The sequence below is a fragment of the Herpailurus yagouaroundi genome, unplaced genomic scaffold, assembly GCF_014898765.1.
Source record: "Herpailurus yagouaroundi ecotype Mexico unplaced genomic scaffold, PumYag 100, whole genome shotgun sequence".
NCBI classification, from domain to species: Eukaryota; Metazoa; Chordata; class Mammalia; order Carnivora; family Felidae; genus Herpailurus; species Herpailurus yagouaroundi.
Window position 1 is genome coordinate 78969633 of NW_024412391.1, and position 26769 is coordinate 78996401.

At 38.3% G+C, this 26769-nt stretch overlaps 1 long non-coding RNA gene across 3 annotated transcripts in view; it reads left to right on the forward strand.

Annotated features, from left to right (window-relative positions):
• The window catches only part of LOC121028824 (uncharacterized), a 152741-nt gene that overhangs the window by 30145 nt on the left and 95827 nt on the right, over nt 1-26769 (forward strand). Inside the window, exon 4 of one of the 3 annotated variants that reach the window (XR_005789450.1) lies at nt 5981-6300. The exons of the other annotated variants lie outside the window; for them this stretch is intronic. This is a non-coding gene — a long non-coding RNA (uncharacterized LOC121028824). Of the gene's footprint in view, nt 1-5980; nt 6301-26769 lie in introns of those variants that run through there. 3 annotated transcript variants of the gene reach the window in all.

The following is a 26769-nucleotide window of genomic DNA, read 5'->3' on the forward strand; positions in this document are numbered from 1 at the left end:
GAAGACTCATCCAATTTAACACCAACCATAATTGTTGGATTTCACTTTGCTTTGTTTCATCTATGGCTGTCCTAGCCGGTATTTCCACATGTTTGTTGCAAGTCACTGGCATATTAAAAGTTAATTGTTAAGTCTATAAAATGATTTCTTCCACATATTCTTACTTCAAAGATTGTTCCATAAACGGTTGGTATAAATGTGAATGTAATGGTAAGGGTCTCAAGAACTAAGACTTGAATGATTCTGAGGGGTTTTTTTGGTTTTTTGCAACCTCAGTGAGAGAACACATTTGTGTATCATGTTTTGATATGAAGTGATCACAAAGAATTTACCCATAATAAGGCACCACAGTTTTGAATTATTTATGTATATACATGTATGTGTACACAGACATACACACACACATTTATGAGTGACATAAATATCACTTTGATCCGATATGATTTCCTGAGAGAGAAGGGTAAAATTACAGCTGACCTGCAGAGAATTATACATAATCCACAGCCTACCTTTGTGGCCATTTTGAATTATTTTCATGTTTTTTGAGTTCACTTTTCAAATTTTTGCCTATGACTAGATAGAAGAGGAAATTACAAATGAATGCATCAGCATCTATACTACACAAAAATAAAATGTCTATGAGCATTATTATTAGTTGACACCTAATAGCTATGATGGCCAAATGAGAGCTCTCAAAGTAATAATATAAAAATCCTCCTTACATTAGTAACGAGGGTGGGGGGAATCTACCAATTACATGTTTTTATTTTAGCAATAAAATAAGGTTAATTTATATGGTTTTCAATAGTGTGAACTTGTTTTATTAATGTCAATATAGAGTAGAGGTTAGGGGAGAATCATATCTTAAAAAAGATATAAGCTGTATCTTGTTGACCCTTACTTGACCAATTTTATTGTTACTGTATTTGTAACATTATTAGATGAACATTTAACAAAGTATTTTGTAGTGCAGTTTTCTTCATTTATATGCAAAATTGTTCTGGGTTTTTCTTTTTTTTTTTTTTTTTTTTTTTTTTTTTTTTTTTAAATCTGAATCATTCCATGGAAGTATGTCACATAGATAAATATCATCCATCCTTTGTGTTAATGTGGCATAATGATTAAGAAACAATGCTATGCAGGGTGCCTGGGTGTGTCATGATAGGAAGTGGTCACAAAGAATTTACCCATAATAAGGCAATTCAAAGTTTTGAATTGTTAAGTCGGTGGTTGAGCATCTGACTTCGGTTTAGGTCATCATCTTACGGTTCATGAGTTCAAGCCCTGCGTCATGCTCTGTGCTGACAGCTCAGAGCCTGGAGCCTATTTCATTCAGGTTCTGTGTCTCCCTCTCCCTCTCTGGCTCTCCCCCACTTGTACTCTTTCTCTCTCAAATGTAAACAGTAAGAAAAAAATTTTTTTCTTAAAGAAACAATGCTGTGCTCCCTAATACTCTCATGGTCTTTGGGATAGTTCAGAAATCACTACATGTTGACAGAACTTTATAATTAAAAAATGTTTAATGTTTTTTATTTTGAGAGATAGCATAAGTGGGGGTGGGGCAGAGAGAGAGGGAGAGAGAGAATCCCAAACACCCCCTGAAGAGCCTGGCTTATGTCTTGATCTCACCAAATGTGAGATCATGACCTGAGAAGAAATGAAGAATCTGATGCTTAACTGACTGAGCCACTCAGGCACCCCTATAATTTTAAATTTCTTAGAGACTTAAAATCCAGGCTACTGTTGGAATACCACAAGCATCTACGAACACATTTGGGTTACTAGGTAGCGTCTTCTATTCTCTTCCTCTGCTCTTCAGGCTACTGCGGTAATATTTGTATAGATGCGGTAATGCCTCCTCTTGGTACCAAAGTCAAGTTCATCAGTTCTGTCACAGTAACTATATCCGTGCCAAGAATTCCTTGCACTCTCAATGATTCAACAAGATTTTAGGGAAATGGTCCCTTTAGTTTTTCTTCTTCTATCAGAGCCCTCTTGGATTAGAACCCTGGCATGACTCTCGAAGAACATGTCATTTCCCTCAGACACTAGGCCAGTTTTTTGGAGATAATTCTTCATGAAGTTTGCATTTCTGCACATAAGGTGGATGAAGCATTGACTGCCCCTTGTTCTGGGCTGTCTCTTCAAGATGTTTGTATAGCAAACAGCCTGAGAAGACAGAAATGTATCACCTGGAGCAAAGAACAAACAAGCTTTTACTGTCCATTATAAAAGGTTCAGATTCCCTAGGCTGAAGGTTCCTCTCCTATAATGCAAGCCCCTGCGTGTACAGGGAATTGGGACTCAAAACTAGTGTCCTCCTCCCCCACCTCAAAAGCTGATATTCTGGATAGTGCTATTGCTGTAGTAAACCCTCCTTTCTCTCTAAATCAAGAGTCTTATATCTTGTACCAATATCCATGTGGCAGGCTAACTTTTTGGTTTGCAATCAGGGTAAAATCTCTTACAGAAAAAGATTGCTTACAGTTCTTGATGTTGCCTTAAACCAAATGCATGTGCTTTTTTTTTTTAGTGTTTATTTTTGAGAGAGAGACAAGCAGAGAGAGACAGAGTGTGAGTGGGGAGGGGCAGAGAGAAAGGGAGACACAGAATCTGAGGCAGGCTCCAGGCTCTGAGCTGTCAGCACAGAGCCTGACACCGGGCTTGAACTCACAAACTGAGATCATGACCTGAGTTGGAGTTGGACGCCCAACTGACTGAGCCTCCCAGGAGCCCCCAAATGCATGAGCTTTGAACCTTAAAAGCCTTTTTAGTCCCTCATGTAAATATATCCTCAGGTAAATTGGCTCCACAGTGCTCCAGATAGAACTTCCATGGCTTAATCTTAGAGTGTACAGAGCTCAGGCTCAATATTGGACCCCTACACATCTCTTTAAGTGTGAATTGTTAATAAGTCAGACTCTTCTTTTTATTATGCTCATATCATACCTCTTCCTTGAAATATACTTCTGCTTTATTCTGCCACTTTATATTGCATGTGTTAATGAAGCTTTTTCTGAGTACCCCTGCTGTGTTAGATCTGATCCCATTGCATTCAACAGAACTTGAACTCCTGATTAAGGACTAGGCATTAGCTAATGACCAGTAGCTACTCATGAACACATTCATTACTTGGTCTGCTTATCCCTATATTCTCAAAGCTAATTTCTTTGATTCAAAAAAATTAACATATATAACATATATGAGTTTATTTCCTGGCTTGAAATGGAAACTTATGAAGTTCAGACATAAATATAAAACCAAAACATCTATTTACTAGTAATCCAAAGAACATTCTTATCTTTAGAATTCTGAAGAACATAAGCCTGTAATAGAAGGGGCTTAAGAGTGTATTAATTTCTGGGGCAGTGCCTAAAGCAATTCTCCTGAGGCCCATTGTACCTCCTTCATATTTCCTCCTTACCCTTTCCCTTAGGAACAACTCAGAATCTTTCCTTCTACAAATTACCATTTTCCTCTCCCCCCTTCTTCTTCCAAATATTATTCCCACTTTCTCTAACCCCAGTTATGGGCTGAATTATTTCCCCTCAAAAACTCAGATGTTGAAGTCCTACCTAATCCCCAGCACCACAGAATGTGACTAGGGGATAGAGTCTTTAGAGAGGTGATTGAGTTGAAAATGAAGTCATTATTGTGGACCCTAGTAAAATATGACTGGTGCCCTTAGAGGAAATTTGGACAGACACACAGGGAGAACACCATGTGAACATAAAGACGGCCATCCACAAGCCAAGGAGAGTGGCCTCAGAAGAATCCAACCCTGCCAACACCTTGAATTTGGACTTCTAGCCTCCAGAACTGTAAGAAAATAGATTTCTGGTTTTGTAAGCCACCCAGTCTGTGGTACTTTGTATAGCAGCCCTACCAAACTAACACACACCCCCCTTCCCATCAGCTGTGCATTCAGTCTTGCTGTTTGCACCCTACCCTTCCCTGGGACCTTCTATTTCCTCTGTGTTCACATGTCAATATTCAATTTAGCAGACCCTTTAAATTACAAATTCTTTGAAGGGTACAATGAGTCACTCTTCTTGATGATTCCATTTCCAGCAGATTACCCCATCATGCCACTGCAAGTCCTTAGCATTAGCAGGCAAATCTTAACATGGCTCATGTCTAGCCAGAAAGACTGGTTTTCAATCACTATCTTTAAAAATAAGGAGGATCTTTTCCAGAAGTTTCCAGCAAACCTCTTCTGGAATCGAATTGACAAGTATTGGATTATTTGCCTATTCTTAGCAGGAAGGAATAAATGAATATAGTGGCGTTAGTCCATTTAGAGCCCATCCCTGGAGCTAGGAATTTGACTAGTAGCATCTGTAAGTCTCATAGGCTACAAGGGCAGGGGATAGGTACCTGGACAAAGGATCTGTTAGGAGGAAGAGGAAAATAGATACTCGGTGTCCAACCAACATTGTCCGTTGTACCCAAAATACTGTTCTGGCAAATTGATAATTTAAAAAAATGATGTTTATATAGCACTTACTATTCTAGATTAATTTTATGTGTTATAAATAGCATGTAAGATAGATACCTTTAGTGTTCTTTTTTTTTTTTTAACAATTATACTTATTTAAGTAATCTCTGTACCCAACATGGAACTTGAACTCATGACCCCAAATCGAGAGTAGCATGCACTTCCAATTGACCCAGCCAGGTGCCCCTATTGTTCTTTTTTTTTAATTTCAATTTATGTAAAGTAAAACAAAAAACAAAAGCATTTCTCCCATTTCCCCCACCCTCTCACCTCCGCCTCTGGCAACCACCAATCAGTTCTCTGTGTCTATGATATATATATAACACATATCTAATATATATATTAGATTCCACATATAGGAGAGATTATACAGCATTTGTCTAATTCATTTCATTTAGTATATTGTCCTCAAGGTCCATCCATTCATTTTGTCACAAATGGCAAGATTTCATTCCTTTCCATGTCCAAACAATATTCCATTGTATGCATATGTGTGTGTGTGTGTGTGTGTGTGTGTGTGTGTGTGTGTTGTGTGTATACATATACAGTAAAACCTTGATTTCTGAGCGTAATTCAAAGCACTCCTATATCAATTTCAAGAACCACTGACTTAGTTGTGATCATGTGATATTCTGTGTCACATACTGCTTGTATTGCAAGACATCACTCATTTATCAGTGATTTATAATAAATTATCAAAATTTATTAGAAATATTTGCTCATCTTGAGGAACATTGACAGAACAAGTTATTCATAAGCCAAGGTTTTACTGTAGATATATCACATATTCTTTATTCATCCACTGATTGAAACTTAAGTTGTTTCCATATCTTGGATATTGCAAATGATGCTGCAATAAACATAGGGGTGCATATATCTTTTAAAATTAATGTTTTTGTTTTCTTTGGGTAAATACCTAGAAGTGGAATGCTGGATCATATGGTAGTTTCATTTTTAATTTTTGGAGGAAGCTCCATACTGTTGTCCATGGTAGCTGCACCAATTTTTATTTCTGCCAATAGTGCACGAGGGTTTCCTTTACTACACATTCTTGCCAACACTTGTTATTTCTAGTCTTTTTGATAATAGTCATTCTAACGTGTGTGAAGTGATATCTCACTGTGATTTTGACTTACAGTTCCTTGATGATTACTGATGTTGAACATCTTTCTATGTACCTGTTGGCCATCTGTATGTTTTTGGAAAAAGGTCTTTTCAGATTTTCTGCCCATTTTTTTTAACATTTTTTATTTTATTTTTGAGACAGAGAGAGACAGAGAATGAACGGGGGAGGGTCAGAGAGAGAGGGAGACACAGAATCTGAAACAGGCTCCAGGCTCTGAGCTGTCGGCACAGAGCCCGACGCGGGGCTCGAACTCATGAACTGCGAGATCATGACCTGAGGAGAAGTCAGTTGCTTCGGCGTTCTTAAAACTGAAATGCTCACTCTTAACACATTTTTTTTCCTTACTCATGGGCTAGATTGCAGACATGGTACTGGTGAGCTACCTCAGCCCATGTGGATGAAGACAACTGAGGGGCCCCTGGCTGGCTCAGTCAGAAGAGCATGTGACTTGATCTCAGGGCCGCCAGGTCCAGGCCCACATTGGACCTGGAGCTTACTCAAAGAAGAAAAGACAACTGAAGCAGTTGCTTTTTACTCTGATGTTAAATAGAATCCATATATTGAGGCTAGTAGAGACACATTGTCAACTGGATCCTTGGATAAATTCATGGAGTAGTCTGTCTTCCTATGCCACACTGTAGAAGAGGGAGAAATAAACATATCTTATTTAAAACAATGTATTTCGGGATCTTTGTTATAGCACCTTAGCTTAGACATTAGCTAATATGGCTAACAGTAAATTTGCACTTATGTGTCACTCAGTGTATTTAGCTCCTTATGTGGATTATCCGATTTAATCCTGACGACAGACCTATGATCTAGTCACTATTATTATCCCCATTCTGTGAATAAGGAAATTGAGACACAGAGTGAGTTAAGTAATTTGACCAAGATAAAGCAGCTAGTGAATGGCAGAACTAGGAATTAATCATAGGCAGTTGGCTTTAGAACTGTCTTAAAAAAATGTTCATTTATTGGGCACCTGGGTGACTCAGTCAGTTAAGCATCCAACTTTGGCTCAGGTCATGATCTCGCAGTTTGTGGGTTCAAGCCCTGTGTCAGGCTGTGTGCTGACAGCTCAGAGCCTGGAGCCTGCTTCGGAATCTTGTGCTCCTCTCTCTCTGCTCTTCCCCTGCTCACACTCCGTCTCTCTCTCTCTCAAAAATAAACATTAAAAAAAAAAATTTTTTTTTAATGTTTATTTATTTGTTTTGAGAGAGAGTGAGAGAAAGCACAAGCACCAGCAGAGGAGGGGCCGAGAGAGAAAAGAGAGAAAATCCCAGGGCAGGCTCCATGCTGTCAGTGCATAGCCCCACATGGGGCTCAACCCACGGGACTCAAACTCATGAACTGTGAGATCGTGACCTGAGCCAAAACCAAGAGTCCAACTCTTAACCAACTAGTGACCCAGGCACCCCTAGAAGCTGTCTTCTATCAGTTAATTTAATTATATCCTGTGAGAGAATTTGGGATGCTTGGGGTGGCTGAAAACAGGGAATTCCTGTTCTACCAATCAATAGTTTTCTATTTGTTTCGTTTCATGCCCAGTACCTGCATAGGAAAAATGAATTCCTAGAATTGTTGATTATTTTATTTATATTTTGCATTATAGAATCTTAATTCGGGAGAGACATTTTAGGCTTTCTAGGCATTAGACTTTTATGTATAGTAAAATTTCAAAAATGTCTTTGGAGACTAACTTGGAGTTTTTTGGTTTTTTTTTTTTAATGTTTTATTTATTTTTGAGAGAGAGAAAGAGGGTACGTATAAAAGTGGTGTAGGGGCAGACAGAGAGGGAGACAGAGAATCTGAAAGCAGGCCCAAGGCTCCAAGCTGTCAGCACAGAGCCTGACGTGGGACTCAAATTCACAAACCGTGACATCATGACCTGAACCAAAGTCAGACCCTTAACAGACTGAGCCACCCAGGTGCCCCAGTTTGGAGTTTTTTACTTTTAGTTCGGCCAAGGTAAATACCATGGGAAAAGAAAAACCTGTTGTTCATCACCACTACTCATAAAAGGACATCTTAACACCAAAATAAATAGAAAAGTCATTACAAGAAAAAAAAAAGACATTTAATTTAATTGGATAAAATTGCCGTTATGAAAATGTCATTCACTGCATGTTTTTATTTGGAGGGATGTACCCATGACTGGTGGAAACTTTGACATAGAGAAGTAGTGTTCTGAGAAAGAACAAGTGAATATTTGGTCTCAGTCAACCACCTTCTGCCAGGATTCAGTGCTGGGAGTGTATCTCATCCCACCATGTGGCAGGGAGCCTCGCGCGGCTCCACTGGAAAAGTGTATTTTCTCCAAGTATACTTTAACAAAGGCATCTCTGGGCCATTTGAAAGTCTTTGGGAGCCTACACATCTTACATTTCTTTAATGAGAAGGCAGCACTAGCTGGGGCAAGAGATTGCTTACACCTCTAACCTTTTACAGTTTATGTCCTAAAATTTCTTCAAATACCTATTTTGAGTATAAAATTATGAAATTGTGAGGTAGGGCTCATGAGCAAATGGCTAAGAAAGAATTCTTGAGAAGTTTTTGGTGCAAAAAGGTGGTTTTATTATAGCACGGGCAGGACCGTGGGCAGAAAGAGCTGCACTGGGATTGTGAGGAGTGACTGGTTTTATACTTTTTAATTAGTGACGGTTAGGGATAGTGTAAGTCTCTAAGGAATTTGGAAGCAAGGCTTTCAGGACCTTAAGGGGCTAACTGCTGTTAAGATACAGATACTTATAGTCTCTGAAAAAACAAAAACAGTAATGGCAGTAAGACAGCCATGAGTTCCTTGGGGATGGTCACACTCTGTCCGTTTCAGGTGTCTGTCTGTGGGCTGCAAGCTGTAAGGAGATTTAATTTAAACTACATTTCTCTTGCCTTTGTTATCACAAAATACAAGGTGATTTTATGGTTTTTAAATCTCACAATTGTCCCTATCTTTTGATTCCCATTCATGATCCCTAACAGGAAAACTGATGGATTTAAAATTATTATTTGTGTTGTTCTCTATAGTCACAGTCAGAAAACACTTTGCCTCTCATTCTCCTGTAGAGACAAAAACATTGTTAAAAAAAAATCCCATAGTAGCTGTTGAGATAGATGTGTGCTAACTTGATGAAGTTGTACTGAATATGGAAATGCCCTTTCAAAGGCCAAGGAAGTAGCAAAGAAAATTATCACATTGAAAAAGTAATTTAAAAATGGTAGTGTAGGGGTACCTGGCTGGCTCAGTTAGGAGAGCATGTGACTCTTGATCTTAGGGTCATGAGTTCAGGCCCCATGATGGGTGTAAAGGTACAAAAGGGAAGTAACATTGACAGTAATGATTTGAATTCCACCGACTCTTGCCTGTACTGATTCACAGAAGACATCAGTCCCATTTCAAAACTTAACATTTAGGGGCGCCTGGGTGGCGCAGTCGGTTAAGCGTCCGACTTCAGCCAGGTCACGATCTCGCAGTCCGTGAGTTCGAGCCCCGCGTCGGGCTCTGGGCTGATGGCTCAGAGCCCGGAGCCTGTTTCCGATTCTGTGTCTCTCTCTCTGCCCCTCCCCCGTTCATGCTCTGTCTCTCTCTGTCCCAAAAATAAATAAACGTTGAAAAAAAAAATTAAAAAAAAAAAAAACTTAACATTTATTTCTGGGAAGCCCCAGGGCAAAGTGGTCCCTGCTCTGCCCTCAATTGTGGGCAGCTTTCCTGTGGCCCCGACAGCCCTGCTTCTGCCCCAGCTTTAGGCTTCTACAGCACCTGCCACAGCAGAGCCACCTGCGCTCTGGGGGGATGCAATGTGGGTTTATGCTGAATTACTGAAGCATGTGTGGAAAACATGGTTATATCTATAGTTGCAGTCCCAGTGGTAGGATAACCAACCTATGCTGTTAGTTTTATGTTAAGGCTTATTGTCAAAGAAGCAACACAACTTCTTTGGTTAGTAATGACATTAAACGTGTGAAGATTATATTTGGAATCAAGCACTTGCATTCACTCATTGCTGCAGTAATTGTTCATTGAGCCTTAGCATGTGCGGGGCTAAGCTGGGCACAAGCTGGGGTGAGTGATGAAAACAAACAGCCCCCCTGCTTTTGTAGAGAGTATCAATCAACCAGTTAATTGGAGTCCATGATACCAGCTCATTTCTGCAAATGTAACATCCTGTTTCCATCCAGTTTTCTGAGATTCTGAGCTAAAGAATTGGCTACCTCAACAGCACAAATCATTTGGTTTTATATTTTGTCTTTTATAATGAAAGTAGCTGTAAAAAGAGGAGAGTAAAGATGAAAGGTGCTGCAATCTCTTGCTAGATTTTGGATTGAGTCCCTCACTCTAACTGATGGCATTTATCCTCCATGCAACCCCTTCTGTAAACCTTCTGATACTGTAGGATGCTATAGATTAACTTTCTAGGGCATTTCATGGTATTTGGAAGCCCTCCAGTGGCCAAATACTATAGCTAAAAAACAAAACGAAACAAAACAGAACAAAACCTGCTGTGCTTAAGTGTTTAGGTGTGAAATGTACTCATGTTTGCAACTTATTTTGTAATGTATCAAAAAATAAGATGAATTAATGTATGAATAGAAGGATGCATAGATGGGTAGATATGTGATCAAGCAAAATACCAATGTTAATTGTAGAATCCAGGTGACAGGTATATGGGTCACTGTAGAATTCTTTTCAACTTATCTGGGTTGGAACATCATATAAAGTTGAATAGAAATCTCTTTGCTAAACTCCAAAGACTTACACATTGTAGTTGACATTATTGAATTTAAATTTTTAGACATTTAAACATTTTTTAGTAAAATTGTCTTCATAAATGGATATGGATTAAATTTTCTTAACATGATTAATTTCTAAATGTTTAAAAAGCACTTCTGGGTTTTTAAAAGAAAGTTTATACAATGGGAATATGAAATAGCTATATGATTTTCTTATTTAAAGAAGTGAGATACCACAATGAGATACACACCTCATGCTTGTCAGAATGGCTAAAATTAAAAACACCAGAAACAAATGTTGCTGAGGATGTGGAGAAAAAGGAAGTTTCATGCGCCATTGGTGGAAGAAAATGCAAACTGGAAACTGGAAAACAGTGTGGAAGTTCCTCAGAAAATATTTGTTTAATTACCTAATGGTCCAATTCTGGTAGTTACCCAAAGAATATGAAAACACTAATTCAAAATATATATGCACCCCTGTGTTTATTGCAGCATTATTTACAATAGCCAAACTATGGAAGGAACCCAAGTATCCATCGATACATGAATGGATAAAGGATATGTGGCAGGCAGCTGGGTGGCTCAGTCAGTTAAGTGTCTGAGTTCTGGTCACAATCTCATAGTTTGTGAGTTCAAGCCCTGTGTCAGGCTTCGTATTGTCAGTGCAGAACCTGCTTGGGATTTTCTCTCTCTCCGCCCTCCCCTGCTTGCTCTCTCTTTCTCAAAAATAAGTAAACATTAAAAAAAAAGGGGGGATATATGGAATATATGGAATATATATACAATGAAATATTACTCAGTCATAAAAAATGAAATCTTGCCATTTGCAACAACATGGATATATCTAGAGGATATAATACTAAGTTGAAATAAGTCAGTCAGAGAGAGAAAATTTACCATATGATTTCACTCGTATGTGGAATTTAAGAAACAAAACAAATGAACAAAAAATAGACAAAAACACAGATTCTTAAATATAGAGAACAAACTGGTGGTTACCAGAGGGGACCATGGTGATGGGCATGGGTGAAATAGGTGAGGGGGATTAAGAGTACATGTATCATGATGAGCAGGGAGTAATGTATAGAATTGCTGAATCACTATGTTGTGTACCTGAAACTAATATAACACTATAAGTTAATTATACTGGAATTTCAAAAATAAATAAATGTTCATCTTCCTAGAATATCTATTTTACACACTCAGGAAATTGTTAGCAAGTTAACTAGATACACTCTTTTTTTTTTTTTTTTAATCAGAGAGGCAGTTGTTTGACAATTTCTGACAATACCTTTTCGTAGAGGAGGTGCATTGCTCAGGATTCACTGCAGAGAACAAAATCCACCCTTAAGTAATTTAAGCCAAAAGGGATTATTTACTGCATGTTATATTACAAATAGCAGGATTGTAAACTGAGCTTCAGGAGTGAGTCACAAATCCATGCTTTAGAACTGGGCTGGCAAAGGACTGCTGCTCATGTCGTGATCAGGAAGCCACTTGCTGAATGTGGAAGCCACCCTTACTGGTTTCCACAGTCACGTCACCTTCATGATAATATGCCCCATTAAGAAGGATTCCTCATAACAATGTCCTCCCCTCTGCATTCTAGATTCTTCACTGTACACAAGTGCCTCCAGTTGGTGGAATTTAAATTACATCCATAACTCTAGCTGCAAAGGACTTTGAGAAATATATTTTTAGCTTTCCCAACACTAAAGTCTAAGAAGAGCTGTAAGGAGGAGAATGGCATGAGATGAAAGGCTGTTGGAAACTTTAGTGAACAGATCATAATGAATAGGCTGACAGTATCTGAACACACTGATCAGCATCACCACTGAGACTACCAGACATTATGACCCTTCTGACACATGTAGTGGAAGTCAGTGACAACGTCTATGAAGCATTCTTGCCCAAACCATCAATCCTGGATCTGAGAGCCTCCCAATCCTAGCACCAAGTTTACAAGAAATAGAGGGATACAGGCACATGTTAACACCACCAGAGGAAGGCAGCCAGTGAAATCCATAGTGTGGGAAACTCTATAGGACAAGTGACACAGATTCCTCAACAGATACATGGTAAGGAAAGAAAGCAAAGGGAACCTAAAATTTAAAAAGATTTAGGAAATATATCCAGTAAATAAATGCAGCATGGGAATTTTGTATGGAACTTGATTCAAATGAACCAGTGGCCAAAACATTTTATGAGACTCAGAAATCTGAACACTTATTTGAATAATTGATTGTGTTAAAGAATTATTGTTAATTTTTTAGATGCATAACAGTATTGTAGTTAATGTCAACAATCACTCCAATCGCTTTCACAATAACCTCTTTGTTTTTTCAGATTGTTACACATTGTTTCTTTCATAATTAATTTATGGCTGTGTGTTTTATTCCAGAAAGCTTATTGTGGTAGGCAATTTTACATGTTAAATAATTTAATCCTTGTAACAGTGCTGTGATGAAGGTAAATTATTGTGTTCATTAAGAGAAATATCTATCATAGCCTTTCTGGAAGTAGATAAAAACAAATGTCTATTTTAATTTTTTTTAATCTTTATATAATTTTGAGAGAGAGCACGAGGCATAGAGGGCAGAGTGAGAGGGAGACACAGAATCTGAGGTAGGCTCCAGGCTCTGAGCTGTCCACACAGAGCCTGATGCGGGGCTCGAACTCATGAACCATGAGATCATGACCTGAATGGAAGACAGACACTCAACTGACTCAGCCACCAAGGTGCCAAAAAATGTCTATTTTAAATACACTTAGTATGTCTAGCAACAAAGAGGGAGACAGGCAGCCTTTCAGAGAAGGAACACCACTAGGAACTACTAGGCAAGGTAAATTATCAGATAATATCTCTTTTCAAGATTTGTTACTTTTTATAAAGTAAACATGAGATTTGATGTTTAAAGTATTTTCTGGGTTGCTCAGTTGGTTAAGCATCCAACTTTGGCTCAGGTCATGATCTTGAGGTTTGTGAATTTGAGCCCTGAATCAAGCTCTCTGCTGTCAGTGCAGAGCCCACTTTGGATCCTCTGACCCCCTCTCTCTCTGCCCCTCCCCTGCTCCTGCCTCCTGCTCTCTCTCTCTCAAAAATACATGGAAATTAAAAATAAAATACTTTAAAAATGTTCTTTTATCTCTGAAAGTATGAGAGGGCATCTCTTGTCTCATGAAGAAAAACCCAAAGCACACCCCTAGCTGGCCAAGATGCATGTGAGAAGCACACTGAGAGTCTGTCTTATGAGACACATCCAAGTATGATACTGTGGCCATTAGTGCTCCCTGTTTGGTTGCAGTCTTGAAGTTCGCTCTGTTAATGGGCTTAGGCCATAAACTCTAAAATTCTGTCATAAGGGACAAAAACAATCTTAGACATTAGAGTGGTCTGTGTACCTCCAAAGCTCAACAGTACTCAACAAAATATTATTCCTATTTCTCTCACTAGGGAGAATTTAAATCTAGAGTTTCTCCTTGTTGGGGTGAGAAGCCTATAATGAAAAAAAATTTTCAGAAACACTGACTTAGGCCAAAAGATGTTTTATGTAGAATATGATGATTTCTCTCTTTTTAAATATTTATGTATGTATATATTTATTTATTTGACTAATCTCTACACCACACATGGGGCTCAAACTCATGATCCTAAGATCAAAAGTTGCATGCTCTTGCAATAGAGCCAGCCAGACACCCTAGAATACAGTGATTTCTAAATCATGTTTTCACATTCTTGGAAATGAACATCATCACTTTTACTTTTTAAATTTAATTAATTTTAAAAACATTTTAAAAAATCTTTTTAAATTTTATTTATTGTTTAATTTACATCCAAGTTAGCATATGGTACAACAATGATTTCAGGAGCAGATTCCTTAATGCCCCTTACCCATTTAGGCCATCCCCTCTCCCTGATTTTATATTATTTTTGCTTCCCTTGCCTTATGTTCATCTTAAACTCCTCATATGAGTGAAGTCATATGATACTTGTCTTTCTCTGACTAATTTTGCTTAGCATAATAATATCCTCCAGTTCCATCCACATTGTTGCAAATGGCAAGATTTTATTCTTTCTGATTGTCGAGTAATACTCCATTGTGTGTGTATTTTATATATATATATATATATATATGTATGTATATGTATATATACGTATATGTATGTGTGTGTGTGTGTGTGTGTGTATATATATATGTATATGTATACATATATACCACTTTTCTTTATCCATTCATCCGTCGATGGACATTTGGGCTCTTTCATACTTTGGCTAGTGTTAATAGCACTGCTATAAACATTGGGGTACATGTGCGCCTTTAAGACAGCACACCTGTATCCCTTGGATAAATACCTAGTAGTGCAATTGCTGGGTCATAGGGTAGTTCTATTTTTAATTGTTTGAGGAACCTCCATATTATTTTCCAGAGTGGCTGCACCAGTTTGCATTCCCACCAACAATGCAAAAGAGATCCTCTTTCTCCGCATCCTCACCAACATCTGTTGTTGCCTGAGTTATTCATGTTAGCCATTCTGACAGGTATAAGGTGGTATCTCATTGTGGTTTTGATTTGTATTTCCCTGATGATGAGTGATGTTGAGCATCTTTTTGTGTGTCAGTTGGCCATCTGGATGTCTTCTTTGGAGAAGTGTCTATTCATGTCTTTTGTTCATTTCTTCACTGGAGTATTTGTTTTTTGGGTGTTGACTTTGAGAAGTCCACTGTGTCATTCAAAGCCATTGTTTCCTTGATTATCTGTTTAGATGATCTGTCCATTGCTGTAAGTGGCATGTTGAAGTCCCCTACTATTATGGTGTTACTACCAATGAGTTTCTTTATGTTTGTGATTAAATGATTTATGTATTTGGGTGCTTCCATGTTTGGAGCATAAATGTTTACAGTTGTTAGGTCGTCTTGGTGGATACATCCCTTAATTATAATATAGTACCCTTCTTCATCCTTGTTATAGTCATTATTTTAAAATCTATATTGTCTGATATAAGTACGACTAATCTAATCTAGCTTTCTTTTGGTGACCATTAGCATGATAGATGATTCTCCATCCTCCTGTTTCCAATGTGAAGGTATCCTTCGGTCTAAAATGGGTCTCTTGTAAAGAGCATATAGATAGATCTTGTTTTCTTATCCATTCTGTTACCCTATGTCTTTTGATTGGAGCGTTTAGACTGACATTTAGAGTGAGTACTGAAAGATATGAATTTATTGCCATTATGCCACCTGTAGAGTTGGAGTTTCTGGTGGTGTTCTCTGATCCTTTCTAGTTTTTGTTGCTTTTGGTCTGTTTGTTTTTGTTTTGTTTTGTTTTGTGTTGTTTTGTTTCCCTGTCTTTTCTCCCTTCAGAGAGAGTCCCCCTTAAAATTTCTTGCAGTGCTCGTTTAGTGGTCACAAACTCCTTTAAGTTTTGTGTGTCTGGGAAACTTTTTTTCTCTCCTATTTTGAATGACAGCCTTGTGGGATAAAGAATTCTTGGCTGCGTATTTTTCCAATTCAGCACATTGAATATATCCTACCACTCCTTTCTGGCCTGCCAAGTTTCTGTGGATAGGTCTGCTGCAAACCTGATCTGTCTTCCCTTGTAGGTTAAGGACTTTTTTTCCCTTGCTGCTTTCATGATTCTTTCCTTGCCTGAGTATTTTGTGCATTTGACTATGATATGCCTTGTTGATAGTTGGTTTTTGTTGAATCTAATGGGAGTACTTCCTCTGTACTTCCTGGATTTTGATGTCTGTGTCTTTCCCCAGGTTAGGAAACTTTTCCACTATGATTTGCTCAGATAAATTTTCTACCCCTTTTTCTCTTCTTCATTTTCTGGGACCCCTATGATTCAGATGTTATTCCTTTTTTTAATGAGTCACTGAGTTCTTTAATTTTTATTTTGTGCTCTTTTTCCTTAGTCTCCCTGTTTTTTTCTGCTTCATTATTCTCCATAAATGTGTCCTCTATATTACTGATTTCCTACTCTGCCTCATCCTTCCTTCCTGCCATGGCATACATTCAAGATTGCAGCTCAGTTATAGCATTATTTATTTCATCCTGACTAGCTTTTACTTCTTTTATCTCTGCAGAAAGGAATTCTAATCTGTTTTTGACCCCAACTTGTATTCTTATTGTCATAATTCTAAATTCTGGTTCAGACATCTTGCTTGTGTCTGTGTTCTTTCTTTTGGGGTGAATTCCTTCATTTCATCATTTTGAAGGAAGAAGAGGAATTAATAAAGTAAAACAAAAATAAAAAACACTTAAATTTAAAAAATTAAAAACAACACAAAGAAATCAAATAAACAATGCTAGGTCGTTGGTGTGTTTTGACCTGGTTGTTCAAAGAAGCTTGAGAGATTAGAGAAAAAATGGAAAGATACGAAAAGAATAAAGGAAAATGTTTGAAAATTTGAAAAAATGAATACAATAAGATAGAATAAAATAAAATGATGAAAGTAAAATAGATTTTTTAAAATTTACAAAAAAGTAAAATATATAGTAGAAAAAATTATCTTTTTAATAAAAATGGAAAATAAAAATAAATTTTTTCTCTTTCTGTATTCAAGAATGAGAAAAGAAAAAGAAAAAAAAACTGAATAAAAGGACCAGTGAACAATAAGTAAGGTTGAAATTACATCTGGTTTCCCATAAAAATCAAGCTGTGAAGCACTTCATAGTTCTTAAGCTAAGCAGGTGGGAGATTTGTGTTGTCAAGAGCGCTGTTGGCCCGGTTGGGTGAGGTTTAGTGTAATGGCTCCGTTCTCCACTAGATGGAGCTGCTTAGCTTACTGGGGTGGATTGCTGTGGTGTGTGTAGGCGTTTATGCGCATCCACTAGAGAGGTGAAATGGCGTTACCCAGTAGTATCAGAACTCTGTGCTCTCACCATTGGTAATCAAACACCCCTCCTTTGTCTTCAGTTTCCATCCACTCCCTGTTTCTACACTGTCTGTGACCAAGCCGTCAGGTTGCCAGGCGGCACCTCCCTTCTGAGTTTTATCTCTAATATGGCTGTGTTTTCCAACCCACACCCTCACTTCTGAGGGACTGTAGCTTTGATCCTCTCAGGCCTCTGGAAGAGGGTCTTTCTGAGAAATGGCCAGGTGCCGGCCCGCCCCCAGGAATGTTCGCGAGATCGCGCTGCTGCTGATGCCCACAGATTGCAGCTGGGTGTGAGCCCGCCCCAGAAAAGGTTCGTACGACCTTGTAGCAGCAGCGTTTCAGGGTTTATGGAAAATCGCAACACACATCTCGCACCAGGCTTCACTCTTAACGTCCTTGTTCCATCACTAGCGAATGTGATTGTTCTCTGGGGTCTGCTGGGACCAAGTGGCAGCACAGCTTCTACCAAATGTCCTTACAACAGTGGAACTGCTTCTCCCTGTGTGACCCGAGAACCTCCCGGACCCCACTTTGCTTCTGGCGATTCGCCCTTCCCACCAGAGCGCTGCAAGGTATTGAGCTGCAGAGTTTCAGACTCTGCGCTTCCCCTGTTTATAGAATCTTAATGGAATTTAAACCCTCTCCTTTCTCCTCTCTCCCTTTTTTGTTCAGTCCCTGTGGCTGTTTCCACTTTTCCACTTTATCTCCAGCTGCTTTTGTGTGTGTGGTGGGGGAGGGGTGGTGCTTTTCCCATGCTCTCCACCCCCCGCCATCTCCATCCTCTCTCCACAAACGAAAACAGCTCCCTGCCCTCCACAGCTTCTGTCTCCCCCAGTTCACCTCTCCGCTCTGCGTACCTGCCAAGTTCTGTGGTTCAGGTTGTGCAGATTGTTGTGTTAATCCTCAAATCAGTTTTCTAGGTGTGCGAGATGGGTTAGTGTTGATCTGGCTGTATTTCAGGGATGAGAGTCGCAAAAGAACTTCAATGCTGTTCCAACATCTTGGCTTCTCCTCCTCCAAAAACATTTTTTTTTCTTAATGACTTACATCCTTTTTTCCCAGATTTCAAATGATTTTTAAAATCTAAATGCTACCTTGTTTTTCTAAAAATGATCCCCCTGTTGCCACTTTTTTCAAGGAAAATTGTGGCATCTCCACCTGATGGAAAATTGGTAATTAGTTGGTTAAGGAGATGTCAATGGTTGGAACTGCAGTCCTAGTTGACTTGAGCTGTTGTTACAGTGAGCTTATTAACTGGTAATTGTTGGTCTCTGCTGAACTCTGTGCTTCGTAAACTGTCTTAAAACCTGTTGGTAGGTGGGGTGCCTGGGTGGCGCGGTCGGTTAAGCGTCCAACTTCAGCCAGGTCACGATCTCGCGGTCCGTGAGTTCGAGCCCCGCGTCGGGCTCTGGGCTGATGGCTCAGAGCCTGGAGCCTGTTTCCGATTCTGTGTCTCCCTCTCTCTCTGCCCCTCCCCCGTTCATGCTCTGTCTCTCTCTGTCCCAAAAATAAATAAACGTTGAAAACCTGTTGGTAGGTAACCATTTAGAGTTAGTGTCCAGTACCTCTGGATTTCAACCCCTACTGTTGCTTATATGGAACTGCTATAGAATTTTCTAGTTTGAACCAAAGACATGAAATTGTTATTCCTTACCCTTAAAACTGGCACTGCCCTGAGGCAATACCAGAAATGTCACTCTGCTTGTCTCTAAAGTTCATATAACAGGATTTGGGTCTGAAAAAGATGCCCTCTTCACCCTGACTGAATGCCACCTCTGTTCACATGAATTTATTGCAACTAATGTGTTCACACTGTATGGAGAAAATTGGGTTAGGCACTCAAGAGCCTTGAAGGGTAATGTGGAAGATGTATTTTTAAAACAGCTAATTTGAAATGATGTGGAAAAAAATTTCTTAGAATACTAGAGCTAAGGGAACTTGATGGAAGAGCAGTTGATTTGGCCAGAAGTCAAGGGAGTGATATATTGAAAAGTAGGAAAGTTTATGAAGAGAGTGCTGTTGGTGGACTTTGAAAGGTATGTAACTGCACTTTCATATTGGAAGAAGGTGATGAAGGCATTCCAAGCGGGGGGTGGCTGTTGAGTGGGACCAAAAGAGCAAAGCACAGAGGTAAAAAAAAATTCCAAGGTATATGTGGGGTGTACATTTCTACAGCTGAAGGTCAGGGTGGAGAGCCAGTGGTGGCAGATGAAGCTGGAAAGGTTAGAGACATATCATTGATCTCAAATAACATGCAGAGGCCTTCCTGCTGTCATGGTTAGTCCCAAGGGTTATTTGGAGATGTTATTTGAACACATAATATAACCTAACTCCTTATCTGTCTCCACCCCCACCGCCTTCATCCAGTAGAAAAGGATCAAAATTTGCTGCATTGTGATTTTGGACAAGCTAGTTAACCTCTGTCTATACCTTAACTTCCTCTTTTATAAAATGGTGATTAATGATAGTGCCTACCTCATTAAATGAGTCACTTACAACAGTATGTGGATATAGGAGGCATCGTATGAGTGTTATATACGTAAGTTATCAAAAATTCTCAAATAATTGTTTTGAGGCATAGAAAAAAAGAAGGATTTTAGATCTGTTTAGATCTATGCTAACTCCCAACCATGGGCTGAAGACTTTTAACAGTAAAAATATGTATATCACAGTCTTAGTGTAATTGCTAAAAGGACTTTTATGCCTTTATTTTAGAGCTCATATAAATGCTTTTCCAGCCCTAGGAGCTGTTTAGAGAGTGCCATTAAATAGATGGGTACATTTTGAGGCTCCTGGCTAGTGAGCAGAAAATTCTTGATCTTAGAGTCATGAATTCGAGCCCCATGATGGGTATAGAGATTATTTGAAAATCAATAAATAAACGTGTGTGTGTGTGTGTGTGTGTGTGTGTGTGTGTAGATAGATACATTTCTAATTAAGGCTTGACTTAAAACTTTGGAAATTCCTTGGCTTTGAGCTAACAGCCTTTTGACATTTTTGGTATTCATTACCAACTATATGTTGCAAAAAGGAGAAAGGACACAGCTATTTCAAGCTATTTCATATACCTATGGACAGTGGAAAAGCGATAGTAGATAGGAAAAGTGGAATCTGTATTAAATATTTGTAGACTTAGGTCATTTTTGGTTTTCCATTGTTGTTTCACTTACATATTGCTGCAGAATAAACCACCATAAAACATAATGGTTTCAAAACAACACTTTATTATTTCTCACAGTTCTGGGGAATAGGAGTGCTAGGCTGGATGCTTCTCTTCCACTTGGTATTGGCTGGGACTGAGTCTCCACATCATCTTTCATGGGTTCTGTGGTTAAGCCTGAGCTTCTTTATGTGCCACCAGGGTCCAGGAGACTGGAGACCAAAGTAACCTGGCCTCTTAAGGTCCAGAAACAGAATCAGCCCAGAAACACATGCTGCATTCTATTGGTCAAAGCAAGGCACGAGGTCAACCTAGATACTAGAGGTGAGAAAACAGACTCCACCTTTATGGGAGAAGCTGCAAATATTGTGGCCATGATTTCCATCATTCGCCAGTTTTCAGGCTGTATATTTTAAAGCTTACGGGTAACATTTGACTTAAGTAACTAGCCCTTTTTCTAGTCCGTTAACAAACATTTCTTGTCTGCTAAAGCCTACACACCTAGTTTCTCTGAAATCTAGAGGCATATAGTAAGGTAAGGTTAGTAGTTAAGAGTAAGCATTTGGGAATAGGAACTAGGCTTAAATTCTGACTTTGCTACTTTGTGTGACTTAAAATTACCTGAAGTCCATATTCTTCAGGTTCATCCATTAAATAGGAATATTTACCTGGCAAGGATTTTGTGATGATTAAGTAAGATAATATGTATTCAGGGTTCAGAGATTATCCGGGTACCTGGCATATGGTAAGAATTTAGCAAGGTTAATAATTTTTATTAGATAGGCCTGAGTCTACATGAAGACTGTTGATGCCTTAAGATCTTGCAAAGAGGGGCACTTGGTATTAGGGCCTTCATAAACATTCTCAAACAGTGAAGCCACTCACAGAAGCTTCTGGGTTGTTAGTTTTGTGAATTTTCTTGAGTGCCTTTCCTGATTTTTTTTGGATCCATAAATTTCCTTTTGGTTTGTTTTGCTGCCCCCTTCTGGTAGAATAGAGAAGAGTTCCATGATGTTCCAACACCTACATCCAGAATAAAAGCTCTATTTGGAAGCCTTTATCAAAGAATATAACTTTGAAAAATCTTTGGTCCTAAGTTTATAAGTGGATTCAGATGAAAGTAAAGTGTAAACATAAAACTTCTACATGTAAATTTCAATTTATTTCTGTTACAGGGAAATCAATAGTGACAGATAGAACAATGACATTAAAATGGACAGCTCACTTTAGGCTTAAAAGATAAGCAGAGTACTTTGTTATGCTGAATAGCAATAGGAAGCTCCCTATAATTTGCATTTCACTTTTCTGAAACAATTAAATGTGTATATATAGAGTTTTGATTTTCAAAAATATTTTTCTAATGTATCAGCTAATGTGTACATTTCAAATTATGACATATTGTAGTAACCTTAGATTGGCATTTAAAATTTTTTGCATAGAAGCTGCATGAAAATGTGTGCTTCAAATACAATCAGAAACGCTAAATACTTAGATTTTATATTTAATACAGTATATTATTTAAATGTTTTTTCACATTTTAGTATTAGAAGACATTGGAAATATTCTAATAGGTTATATATATGTACATAAAGCTAAAATTTAGAAGGCACAATACTTTAAAATGTCACAAGTGCTGGGGTGCCTGGGTGGCTCAGTCGGTTGAACCGAGCGTCCGGCTTCGGCTCAGGTCATGATCTCATGGTTTGTGAGTTCGAGCCCTCCGTCAGGCTCTGTGCTGACAGCTCGGAGCCTGGAGCCTGTTTCGGATTCTGTGTCTCCCTCTATCTCTGTTTCTCCCCTGCTCGTGCCCTCTCTCTCTCTCTCTCAAAAATAAATAAATAAGCATTAAATAAATAAATAAATAAAATGTCACAGAAGTATAGATGATCTGTACATTTGTGTACTTACTAAACAGTCCTGCTGAAGAATTTTTAATGTTTATCTATTTGAGAGAAAGAGAGCATGAGCAGGGGAGAAGCAGAGAGAAAGAGAGAGAATCTCAAGTAGACTCCGTGCTGTCAGGGCAGAGCCCAGTGTGGGGCTTGATATCACAGTGTGATCATGACCTGAGCCAAAATCAAGAGTTGGTTGCTTAACTGACCACCCAGGTGCCCCTGAAGAATTTTTCAATCAGAAAACTATAATATTGGAGGGTGAGGTGGGCAAAATGGGTGAAGGGGATCAAAAGTACATACTCCCAGTTATAAAATAAATAAGTCATGGGGATATAATGACAGTGACTATATTTAATAATACTATATTATATATTTGAAAGTTGCTAAGAGAATGGATGTTGAAAGTTCTCATCACACAAAAAAGTAACTGTGGGAAAAAAATAAAAGAATTACTTATAAAAGATAATAGTTTAAGAAATCTAGAACTACTTTCCTGTTTCCTGTTTGGCTATTTGGGCACCAATCTGTAGTAGCTAAAGAATATGTTCTTGTTGACACTTTGGCAAGCACATTCTCAAGTCACAAATGCTACTACATTAAGTCGTGGTAACAGTACCTCTGCCATGCTATCTCTAAAAAATGTAAAATGACTGGAATCTTTAGAATTCCCTGCCCCCATTAATTCAACAAAGCCCAGATTTGTGGTAGTATAGAACAGAGACACACTTCCTGGAGCTACCCAGGCATGACTGCTTTTCACTGGTTAAATTATCTAAATATACCGGTCATTTGCACATCTTACATGACTTGTGCACCTTAAAGACAAATAACTGAGGAAACCAAGTGGAGGAAGTCTGTTAAGAAAATACAATTTATATTCAAAACTATATCTACTTTGCACTTTTGGCATAATATGCAAGGGCTGCTTATTGAGTGGATATATGCCAAAATCTTAGTTAAAGCTTTTGCAATTCTCCATCTGCCAGAATGAAAATTTGAGCTTCTGGCCTTGAAGAGCTGTGTAACAAAGATCCAGTATTAGAGAAAAGAGAGTATTTAAAAACTGAATTAATTCACATTTCATTATTTAGAAAGCTGTTAATAGAATCTTGGGGTTCCTGGCTGGCTCAGTCAGTATAATGTGCAACCCTTGATCTTGAGATTGTGAGTTCAAGCCCTATGTTGGATATAGAGCTTACTTAAAAAAAAAAAAAAAAAAAAATTGAAAAAGAAAGCTATTAATAGAATCTGAATTTTGGTATCTAATATGACTAAAAGCAGGTAATTAGGAGATACTGTGTAAGGAAACAAAGGCAGCAAAACCTTTTCCAAAACTAGCACAATAGTGATTTAATTCAATTTAATCCTATATTTAGAATTAAACTAGAATGATTTTATAATTGCAGTCAAGAATACCAAATACAGGGGCTCCTGGGTGGCTCAGTCGGTGAAGTGTCCAACTTTGGCTCAGGTCGTGATCTCATGGTTCATGGATTTGAGCCCTGCATCAGGCTCTGTGCTGACAGTTCAGAGCCTGGAGCTTGCTTCAGATTCTGTCTCCCTCTATCTCTGCCTCTCCCCCCTCACTCTCCATCTCTCAAAAGTAAATAAACATTAAAAAAAAATGCCTAATACGTATTACAATTAGAATACATTTTTAGGGCTAAAATATAATTAAAGTGGCATTCTTGAGTTTCTCTCAAAAGCTTCAGATTGCAAACTGCAATCATTCTTTTTATTGCTTCCCTTCACATTTAACACTTTTTTTAGTTTCATTATTAAAAATCCCTTAATATATATGTATACATGTTTTCAGAACAGAGCCAACTATTCAGTTTGGAAACCATGGATATATTCTTGGGAAAGTACTCCCAGTTAGTGGATAATGTTTTTGACCACTCTGTACTTTCGAGCTGGCTCCAGGAGCAGGGACAGGTATATAAACAACCTATTATTAAGCTCCATTCAATGAGTGTATTGATGTGGGTGCTTTAAATCATATGTCAAGAGGTATTAAGTTTGAAAATATAAAGACTGAATAGAAGAGTGCTTGGGAATGTAAATCAGAGCCAGGTGTGGACTATCTTAACATGTGCTATGGTTTTGGATTCAGTTCACCTATTCAGCTGACATTTATTTTTTACTCTATGTCAGGACAATGTTTAAGAAAATACATACATTCAAAATCAGTTCTCCTTTGTACATTTAGCTGTTTTTAAAGTGTGTGTGTGTATACACACACATACATGCCAACTTTTTACTAAATATCATAGTCCTTTCTCTCAAGGGGCTAGTTTAGTAGAGCAGAAAGTCTAAGTACATTGGTAAATAAATAGGGTGCAGTATAGACAAAGAGAATGGTTCATGGACTTGATGAGAAATAGGATGAAATGAAGGATACAACAGCTGAATTAGACTTGATAGATGAGGAGGGCTCACCAGAACAAGGACAAAGTGGGGTATTCAAGACAGAGGGTTTGGCATGAGTAAGGCATAGGGGCTCAGGAAACTCTAAGTACAGTTGACCTTTGTACAACACAAAGATTAGGGACCCCTATGCAATCAGAAATCTGTGTATTGACTTTTGACTTAACTGCTAATAGCCTACTGTTGGAAGCCTTACTGATAACAGTCTATTGATACATATTTTGTATATTTATTGTATGTATTAAATACAGTGTTCTTATAATAAAGTAAGCTAGAGAAAAAATATATTAAGAAAATCGTAAATAGTGGAATACTACTCAGCCATAAAAAAGAATGAGGTTTTGCCATTTGCAACAACATGGATGGATGTAGAGGGTATTATGCTAAGTGAAATAAGTCAGAGAAAGACAAATACCATATGCTTTCCCTTATAGGTGTAATCTTAAAAAAAATGAATAAAGCAGAAACAGACCCATAAATACAGAGAACAAACTGGTGCGTGCCACAGGGAAGAGAGATGGAGGGATGGGTAAAATGGGTGAAGGGGATTGGAAGGTACAGGCTTCCAGTTATACAATGAATAAGTCATGGGGATGAAAGGTATAGCATAGGGAATATAGACATTGGTAATGTAATAGCATTCATTGTACAGTGAAGATGGTAGCTACAACTTTTGGTGAACATAGCATAAACATAGAGTTGTTGAATCAGTATGTCATACACCTGAAACTAATGTAACATTGTATGTCAAGTACACTTCAATAAAAAAATTATTTTTAAGTTTTTAACAAAGAAAATCACAAGGAAAATTTAATTACAGTACTATACTACACTTATTGAAAAAAATCATGTGTAAGTGCACCCTTGCAGTTCAAACCCTTGTTGTTCAAGGGGCAGCTGTAATTCATTATGGCCAGAGCACAGGTACAGAGAAAAGGCTCCAAAGGCCAGCAGCAGGTAGATCTTGGATGGGGTCTTGCATCCAAGTCACTGGATTTCATTATGCACCAGAATCACCTATGGTGCTTGTTTAAAATGCACATTACTTATCCCCATTCTAATTCAGCTCCAGGGTAGGACCCTGGAACCTGAATTTTAAGGGCACTCTCTAAAATATTCTAATGCAGGAGAACCTGGGCCACATTTTGAAGAAGTATTACCATAGATGGTGAAGAACCATTAAAGATTTTTTAGGGAAAAGGTAACAATTAGAAGAGGTCACCAGCAGGTCAGACTGGCCTTTTAAGATCAGTCTGGTGGTGGTAGTGAGGAAGCTGGATTGAAGAGATGAGAACCTAGAGTGCAGAATACACCAGATGACTGGCATGGGTAATGGGAGGGAGAGGATGCCATGCCATTCACCAAGGTAAGGGCCATGTTTAACCTAAATCAAGTTTCAACAAATACAAATATGAATGAAGATTTACCGTATTACTGCAAAAGTTCGTTTAAATAGCAAATTCTTCCTGAGGTTTCTGTGCTGTCATGGTTTCATTCCTGGCTATATTAATTCCCTCTTACTGATATCCAGTCTGGACATTTCTTATGAACTTCGAATCTACCTATGGACTATCTACCTCCTGGCGGTTATCTCAAACTCAACATTCAATATTGAGATTTTTCCTTTCCCAGCCAGAATCCTGGGAATTTAACAGACCCTCCCTATCCCTCATATCCATCTAGTTATCTAAATAGGAATAGGAACTCCCTATTATAAATTCAAGCTCAGAAGATAAAGACAAATTGATATTCAGTAAACTCTTCACATTCAAGAATTTAATGTTCATAGTTTCAATGATTTCAAGTGACCCCAGGGATTCAGAGAATATAGTTCTGAAATTTCCCTCAGGCAAAAATCTTAACCACAGACCCCATGAGGCTGTTATACTTAACTAAGTTACTCAGCTAATGACTGAGCCTGGCTCAGCACTGACATAACTATGGCTTTATTGCTCTCTGTTTATCTGTTTATGGGGAAAATGTCCATAAAGTGAAAAGTATTAGAGTGAAAAGTACTATTCATGAAAAATTGCTCCCAAAGGAAAGCTAACTG